This window comes from Stegostoma tigrinum, chromosome 44 (assembly GCF_030684315.1).
Source record: "Stegostoma tigrinum isolate sSteTig4 chromosome 44, sSteTig4.hap1, whole genome shotgun sequence".
NCBI lineage: Eukaryota > Metazoa > Chordata > Chondrichthyes > Orectolobiformes > Stegostomatidae > Stegostoma > Stegostoma tigrinum.
Genome location: NC_081397.1, coordinates 936,850 through 946,447, shown reverse-complemented (window position 1 = coordinate 946,447; position 9,598 = coordinate 936,850). Strand labels below are relative to the sequence as shown.

General features: G+C 46.9%; 1 pseudogene; it reads right to left on the bottom strand.

Moving 5' to 3' along the window:
- Positions 1 to 9,598, bottom strand: part of LOC132207281 (uncharacterized) — a 656,210-nt pseudogene that overhangs the window by 29,230 nt on the left and 617,382 nt on the right.

The window sequence follows — 9,598 nt, the reverse complement described above, 5'->3', positions numbered from 1 at the left end:
TTACCAGAAATTGCACTGGGCTTACCATATCAAAATAATTACTGCAAGACAGGTCAGAGGCTGGGAATTCTGGTGCAAATAACTCACCTCTGGACTCCCCAAAACTTGTTCGTCATCAACAAGGTGCAAATCAAGAGTGTGATGGAATACTCCCCACTTGTCTGGATGAATGCAGCTCCAACAGCAATTGAGAAGCTCAGCACCATCCAGGGGCAAAGCAGCCCACTTTGTTGGCACCACATCCACTAACGTCCACTTCCTTCACCACCAACAATGATCAGCTGCAGCGACCCTGTCGACAAGATGCACTGCATAATGTCACCTCCCTAACACATGTCCACTTCAATCTGGGTGGACAAGGGCTGCAGGTATGTGGGAACACCAAGCCCCTGCAAGTCCCCCCCGAGCCACTCACCATGCTCACTTGGAAATATATCAGCCATTTCTTCAGCGTCACTGGTCAAAATCTCTCTTACTGCAAACATTGCAGGTACATTACATTCTCATGGGCTGCATGTGGAAGACAGGGCACCATCAAGGGGAATTCATGATGAGCAATCTGTGATAGGCTTAGCCAATGATATTCAGGTCCCATCGACAAATTAGCTCCATGAGAAAAGGACAGCTTTGAGGCTCGGTGCAGTTCCTTGGTTGAGCCGATAGCTTGAATCAATTGAATGGGAAAGATGTCAAGCTCAGTGCTTTATCTAGCTGTTCCAGATCATTACCCTTTCCCTCCCTGAGGGGATGCAGAGGGTCTAGGGAAGCTGATCCTGTGGGGATTTCTGCAGGGACAGCACAACATATCAAATGTTTTCAAGAAGGATTTTGATATCGTTCTCAGGGCTAAAGGGATCAAAGGGAGAAAGTGAGGGGAAGAGGCAACTGAGGTTGATGATCTGCCCTGATCCCATTGAATGGATGGAGCAAGTGGGATAGCGTAAATTGCCTCCTCCTATTGTCCATGCTTCTAACTTCCTCTGATGGAGTGCTTAACATGGAATTGTAGCGTCAGAGAGGTCTGCAGCACAAAGAAAGGCCCTTCGGCACATTGAATCTGCACCAGTGAAAAGCAACCACCTCTCTGTTCTTTCATCAATTTTCCCAATACTTGGACACATAGAGCCATATAGCAAGGAAACAGGCCCTTTGGCAGTTTTCACAAACTCACCTGGTCCCATTTGCATGCATTTGGCTCATATTCCTCAAACTCTTTTGCGTCTTTTAAATGTTGTATTTGTACTCACCTCCACCACTTCCTCTGGCAGCTCATTTCATTTAGGTACCACCCTCTGTGTGAACAACTCTCTCCTCAGGACCCTTGTAAATCTTTCCACTCTCCCCTTAAACCTGTGCCCTCTGGTTTTGGACTTCCCTACCCTGGGGGAATGACCTTGGCTATTCACATTATCAGTGTCCCTATTTCTGCAGGAAAAGACAAGTGAAATGTAGAGGACCCTTTAATCTGACCTTAGCCGAGGCATCGCAAGTGCACATCTAAATCCTTCTTCCATGTGATGAGGATTTCTGCCTCTCCCACCCTTTAGACAGTGAGTTCCAGACTCCCCACCACCCTCTGGGTAAAAAAAAGTCCTCACATCTCTTCTACACCTCTGCCCCTTACCTTCGCCCACACCAGTCACCGATCCCTCTATCAAAGAGGAAACATTTCTTCCTGCCAGTCCCATCTGTGCCCCCTCATCATTTTATACAGTTCAAACATATTTGCCTCTCCCAATCTCCTCCACTCTAAGGAAAACATCTCCAGTCTGTCCAAACTTCATCCATTACTGAACTCTCCAACCCTCAAGGCAACATCCTGGTAAATCTCTCCTGCACCCTATCCCAGTGCTATCACATCACTCCCATAAATTGGGTTTGTATAGATTAGTTTAGAAACTCATCAATCACTGAAACAGCAATGGCTTTGCTATACTGGAGAGACTGTCCCTCCTGGTTAGAAACAGCACAGTGGTAATAGCCTGCTTATCTTTTGCTGACGTTGATGATGGTGTGTATGTTTCTGCTGTAGTTGGAATACTCCCGGGAAATCTCATTGCCATCTCTGCAGAAAATATATTGAATTGGAGTCGAACCTCTGGTCACAGAGCAGTTTAATGAGTTGCTGTCTCCCTCCACTACCTCGTTCCCAGGGTGGATACTCAGGTCTGGAACTGACACAGGGATGCCTGTGATTGAACCAAACTGTTAAGTGCTTTTCCAAGGCAGGGAATGTTGTGTTCAGCAGCAAGCAGCACTCCCACCATACAGTCAGAGAGAGAGAGACAGAAATTCATAGAGAGTCATAGAGAAGTACAGAGATACATAGGAAGTAATTGGGAGAAACACTGTCATAGAGTGATATAGAAAGAGAGAGTGTGATAAGGATTGTCATAGTGATTCATAGTGACAAATAGACTCACAAAGAGATAGATAAATAGATTCATAAAGAGACATAGAGGGATGTAGAGAGTCACAGAATCACATAAAGTTGTCGATATTTATAAAGAGTCATTGAGTTAAAAGTGAGCCACAGAGTGACAGAGAGATGTAGAGATTGATTGGAAAACGTAGAGTGTATGGAAAACAGAGAGAGTCATAAGGAGACATAGAGAATCAGAGACAGGTATCAAGTCTTGCACAGTCCTGATGTCACCTCCCAGCTCTTTATAATCTGTGCCACGCCTGATAAAACCAAGTCTCTTGTATGTTTACCCAACCACCCTTTAACTTGTACCGCCTCCTTCAGGGATCAGTGGGCTAGCTCCCGAACATCCCTCTGTTCCTCTGAACTTGCCAAAGGCTGTTGCTGATTGAAGACAAAAAACCCTCAGTCTTCACAAGAAATGCAGACCCAGGAAGCAGAAACACCGCTAATGGCAAAAGAAACAGGCGAAGCGGTCAGGACAGGGTGGATAACTGGTGAGGTATGGAGAGGGATTGAAGACTGTAATAAATACGTATTCACAAACTCAATAGGAAGCGAGAGTGTGCAGCGCACAAAAACAGTGTTATTCCATACTGACAATGACAGCAGGAGCTGACCAACCCTTACATTTACAGTGATTTGGATGACAGCAGAAATAATGAAATAAATGGAGACACAGCTTACGTTTGATTGAAATGGGAACTTTATTACTCTTTTTCCTCAGTTTATTGTCTCGAATCTTGACTTCACATTGGTAAGTTCCCGAATGGCCCAGTGTTGCCTCCTTTGTTGTGTAACTGCTCTTGTCTGAAGGGAAATTGAGAAATTCACCATTTTTATAAAATACGTACAACAGGAGATGATCATCGTGAAAGGGTTCAGCCAAACAGGCGAGCTTAAAGCGTTCACCAATGAATACTTCCACACTGGGGTCTGCTCGCAGTGTTGGCTCAGAGCAGAGATCTACGACAGGACAAAATAAAATCAGAGGAATATGTAACACAAAGAATGCAGGAGATATGAAACAAAACACAAAGCGCTGGAGAAACTTAGCAGGTCTGGCGGCACCTGTGAGAGAGGGAAACAGAGTTAATGTTTCAAGCCGTACATCCCATCCTCCAAACTGCCGTCCGACCAAAATACAAAAATGAGAAGAATGTATCTTTACGCCTTGCACTCTGATGCCTTCACACCATTTTCGAGCTCGTGATCACAACTCTCTTTGGGTAACTGCCAACTATGGTTTTTGAAGCAACATTGATGTTTTTGCCTGTGGGCCATTTAACGCAAGTCAGAGCAACTCAAGAGGGAAAACTTACATCTTACAATTATGTTTCAATCATGTGAGATCCACCTCCTGAAACCCAGTCTCTGTTCACATCGATAAGTTGCTCCATCTGAAAATGTCGCACTTGCTATCGTGTACTCAGGTTCACATTCTCCTTCAATTAAGAAATCGTTTTGATACCAAAGGGAGGTGTAATCTCTCTCAAATCCCCAGGGATGCCTGGAGCATTTCAGAACAGACATCTCACCAAGCAGCAGGGAACGTGAATGGACTTGCACGGTCAACGTCACATCCAAAGCTTGAGGGAGAAAATATAACTTGTGTATCCAAAAAGCCTTATTAGTCCTGATTACAGTTTAAGAGTAGGGTGTTCTTACTGTAACTGTACAAAGTGCTGAGGAGACCACATCTGGAGCAGTGTTTTTTAAGGGGAGCTGTTATTTCATTGGAGGAAGTCAGAGAGGTTTCAATAGGATGATCCCTGGGATGGAGGAACTGTCTTCCAAGTAAAGGCTACACAGTTTCAGACTCTACTCGCTGGATTTTAGTAAAATGAGAGGTGATCTTATTGAAGCATAGAGGGCTTGACATGGTCAATGCTGAGAATCTGTTTCCCTTCATGGGAGAGTCTAGGAGCAGAGAACACCATCCCAGAGTAAAGAGACACTGACTGCAGACGGAGATGAGGAGGAGTTTTTTCTCTCAGAGCAATGTGTATGTTTGGAATGGTTTGCCACAGAGAGCTGTGTGGGTGCAGAGTCCCTGTGCGTATTGAAGGCTGAGACAGACAGATTCTTGATCAGGCTGGGAATCAAGGGAAAGGGCTGGAAAGTTGCTGTGAGGAATTCCGGATCAATCATGATCCTATTGGATGGTTGAATAGGGCATACTCTTGGACAATCTCAGGTTGATCAGCATGTCAAGAATCTAACATCTAAATTCAGATTTTGGAATCCTTTTTACAGGGGGAGGTGGAAACACGATGGTATTATCGTTTGAGTATTAATCCAGTGGCTTGGGTTCAAATCCCACCATGGAAAATGGTGGAGTTTGAATTCAGTTCATAAAAATCTAGAATGAAAGAGTCTGATGGTGACCACAAGTTCATTGCTGATTTTCAGGAACAACCAACTAGTTCACTACTGCCCTTTCGAGAAACAAGTCTGCCATCAATACTTGGTCTGGCCTGTACATGACTCGAGATGCACAGCAATGTGGTTGACTCGTCACTGCCTTCTGTGCAAATAGGTATGGGCAATGAGTGCCGGGCCCAGCTAGCACCACCCACAGCCCAAGAACATCTCGAGAGATAATAAAATGTGAGGCTGGATGAACACAGCAGGCCAAGCAGCATCTCAGGAGCACAAAAGCTGACGTTTCGGGCCTAGACCCTTCATCAGAGGGGGGGATGGGGGGAGGGAACTGGAATAAATAGGGAGAGAGGGGGAGGCGGACCGAAGATGGAGAGTAAAGAAGATAGGTGGAGAGAGTGTAGGTGGGGAGGTAGGGAGGGGATAGGTCAGTCCAGGGAAGACGGACAGGTCAAGGAGGTGGGATGAGGTTAGTAGGTAGCTGGGGGTGCGGCTTGGGGTGGGAGGAAGGGATGGGTGAGAGGAAGAACCGGTTAGGGAGGCAGAGACAGGTTGGACTGGTTTTGGGATGCAGTGGGTGGGGGGGAAGAGCTGGGCTGGTTGTGTAGTGCAGTGGGGGGAGGGGATGAACTGGGCTGGTTTAGGGATGCAGTGGGGGAAGGGGAGATTTTGAAACTGGTGAAGTCCACATTGATACCATATGGCTGCAGGGTTCCCAGGCGGAATATGAGTTGCTGTTCCTGCAACCTTCGGGTGGCATCATTGTGGCAGTGCAGGAGGCCCATGATGGACATGTCATCAAGAGAATGGGAGGGGGAGTGGAAATGGTTTGCGACTGGGAGGTGCAGTTGTTTGTTGCGAACTGAGCGGAGGTGTTCTGCAAAGCGGTCCCCAAGCCTCCGCTTGGTTTCCCCAATGTAGAGAAAGCCGCACCGGGTACAGTGGATGCAGTATACCACATTGGCAGATGTGCAGGTGAACCTCTGCTTAATGTGGAATGTCATCTTGGGGCCTGGGATGGGGGTGAGGGAGGAGGTGTGGGGACAAGTGTAGCATTTCCTGCGGTTGCAGGGGAAGGTGCCGGGTGTGGTGGGGTTGGAGGGCAGTGTGGAGCGAACAAGGGAGTCACGGAGAGAGTGGTCTCTCCAGAAAGCAGACAGGGGTGGGGATGGAAAAATGTCTTGGGTGGTGGGGTCGGATTGTAAATGGCGGAAGTGTCGGAGGATAATGCGTTGTATCCGGAGGTTGGTAGGGTGGTGTGTGAGAACGAGGGGGATCCTCTTGGGGCGGTTGTGGCGGGGGCGGGGTGTGAGGGATGTGTCGCGGGAAATGCGGGAGACGCGGTCAAGGGCGTTCTCAATCACCGTGGGGGGGAAGTTGCGGTCCTTAAAGAACTTGGACATCTGGGATGTGCGGGAGTGGAATGTCTTATCGTGGGAGCAGATGCGGCGGAGGCGGAGGAATTGGGAATAGGGGATGGAATTTTTGCAGGAGGGTGGGTGGGAGGAGGTGTATTCTAGGTAGCTGTGGGAGTCGGTGGGCTTGAAATGGACATCAGTTACAAGCTGGTTGCCTGAGATGGAGACTGAGAGGTCCAGGAAGGTGAGGGATGTGCTGGAGATGGCCCAGGTGAACTGAAGGTTGGGGTGGAAGGTGTTGGTGAAGTGGATGAACTGTTCGAGCTCCTCTGGGGAGCAAGAGGCGGCGCCGATACAGTCATCAATGTACCGGAGGAAGAGGTGGGGTTTGGGGCCTGTGTCGGTGCGGAAGATGGACTGTTCCACGTAACCTACAAAGAGGCAGGCATAGCTGGGGCCCATGCTTGGGCACCCGCATGGGCCCCAGCTATGCCTGCCTCTTTGTAGGTTACGTGGAGGGCAAAAAAACCTAAACCTCGATCTCACTTTGCGTGCAATCATTTAACGTAACATTTTCAACTTACCGTGGGCATCCAAATATGAAGTGGTCCTGACGGTTAAAAAAAAGAGAGAACGTGCCGTTACATCTGTGAAGGTTCTCGTTTTGAATTCTAACCTCTGCGGAACGACGCACACACCCCTGTGCAATCATGTGTCATTTGCTTATAAAGAGGAATCTACTGTTTGAAATACTGTAGCTACAGGTTTTGGGGCAGGAGTTTTGCCCATGGAGGGTTTTTTTTCTGCTCCAAGTTTGTATGTTTGCTTCAGAAACACCGGAGCCAGTGAGGGGGTCCATGGACAGATATCCAAATGGAAAGCTGAGTTCGGAATGTCAGAATGGAGCTGGGCAATGCTTTGCAATGGTGAACTTAAGAGAAAGTGGGAGAGCTAAACCAAGAGGTGAGAAGGAAGGGTCCTGGGGGTGGAGCTTCAAAGAATGGAGATGCCTGTTCAATCTGTTCAGATCAATAGCATGGATCATCTCGCAACAGAGTTATAGAGTCATACAGCATGGAAACAGATCCCTTGGCCCAGCTCATTCATGCCGACCAGGTTTCCCGTAATAAACTAGTCCCATATGCCTTCAACTGGCTTTGCAAATCCCTTTAGCACCCTCTCCAATGTAATAATATCCTTCCCATAGCAGGGCTACCAGACTTGTACACAGTAACCTAAAAGATGCCACATCAATGACCTATACATTGGCAACATAACGTTGCTCAACTCCTATAATCAATGGCCTGACTGCTGAAAGCAAGATTGAAATCTGGATGATGGTACATAATCAGGAATGCTCACTTTAATGCAACAGACTCTCACAGTGTTGGAGAGGTCTTTCAATCCATCCAGACCGTACTCACCAAAAATAAAGGATGTTCCCAGTCACGATTGAGATGAGGAAGAATGCCCTCACCCAGAGAGTAGGGAGCATGTGGGATTCTCTAACACAGTAAGCTTTTGGGTCCAAGAAACTGAATGAAACTCTATCTCTCTCTCTCTTAGCCCTGTCACCATCCCACTGTCTTGCTTTCAATTCTGTCATCATCCCTTTCTCTCCCTTCATCCTACCCCCATCTCTCTTTCTCTCCCTCACCCCACCCTCCTCGCTTCCAGAAATTATAATTGCAGTCTTGAAAACGCGAATCAGTTTGAATTAATTTAGCCCCTCCTAACAGCACAGCCCTGGCATCTCATTCACATGTGATTAATCTGGGAGATAACTGCACACAATGTTTCATTTATGTATAAATATGTAACAACCACTTACAGAGAATGAGTCGGGAAAACACCTTCACATGCATCGCGTGGAGTCCAAATGTAAAGACAAACTCGCTCTCTCTGGGAGGGTAAATACTTCAGAAATTCAATTAATTTCACCTCTGACTTTCCTAAAAAAGAAAATAAACGGGATCGTGGTTTCAGTGAGCAGAGAATGAGGCCACTCGTTTGTGGATATTTGTGATCTGTGACTATCCATCTCCCGAAGAGTGTTACAAACTAGTTTATCCCCATCTCCCACTTTCCCCACAATTTTCTCCCTTTAATTGGAGCAACTGAAAGGAAATCATCAAACAGAATCATACAGCACAGAAACAGACCCTTCAGCCCAAGCTGTCCATGCCTACCAGATTTCCTATACTATTCTAGTCCCATTTGCCTGTGTTTGACCCATATCCATCTAATCCACCTGTCTTTTAAATATTGTGCCCACCGCTACACTTGCTCCAGCAACTCATCCCATACCCGCACCAACCTGTGCGAAAAAGTTGTCCCAGAACAAACATCCTGCCCTCAGCATTTAAGGCATTTTGTTCATTAGTGGACTTCTCACAATGATCAATCTCTCCAATTGATTCATCAAAAAGAGAGTGAAGTGCCCCCAGTTTTCTCTTCCCCTTCTCTCCCAGCAATAAGCTGGACAAATATGACTTATCTGTGCTTGGCCTTCCCAAAGGGTACATGACCCTCGAGGTGGGATCACCCACCCACCCCACTCCAGGAACCAGCAAAGCAATCTAAAGGGGAAGGTTAAGTTCTGGCTTCTTCAGATCAGTCTGCAGCTCTGAATCTTCATCAGAGAGACAGGAAGTGACACTGGCCACGCAGGGACAAGCCGAATGGACTGCCTGCAACTGAAACACAAAGAAAAAGGAACAAAACTTCATCAGTTGACACAGTGTGCTTCTTCTCTGATAGAAACACTTGCCAGGAGGGCAAGCAGGCAGATGCAGAGTCAACAAACTCAAAACATTAACTTTTTTTTTCTCTCTCTCTCTCTCCACAGATGCTACCAGATCTGCTGAGTTTCTCCAGCACTCTCTGTACTGGTTTCAGATCTCCGGAACCCTGCACTTTGGAACCGTACAAAGTGTGTTCTTTGTTTCAGACACCAGTGCCGCCACTCCTGGTGAAATTGTGTCCTCTGTAGCTCAAGCAAAGAGGAAAGAGGGGGCTAACATATTTCAAAATATCTGTGTGTAACAAGGTGTAGAGCTGATTAAACACAGCAGGCCAAGTAGCATCAGAGGAGCAGGAAAGCTGACATTACGAGCCTAAACCCTTCTTCAGAAAGTTTGTGAGTGTTTTTTTGATTTGTAGAAGGGTTCAGACCTAAAATGTCAGCTTTCCTGCTCCTCTGATGCTGCTTGGCCTGCTGTGCTCATCCATCTTGTTATCTCACACATTGTGTCCCATCCTCTCTCACACACACCCTCCTTCTCACACATTCTGTCCCATTCTCTCCCACATACACCCTCTTTCTCACACATATTGTCCCATTGTGTCCCACACCAAACTCTACACCTTGTTATCTCAGGTTTGGCAGCATTGGCCATTCCTGCAATCTCAAAATATCTCTGCATTGCTCTGT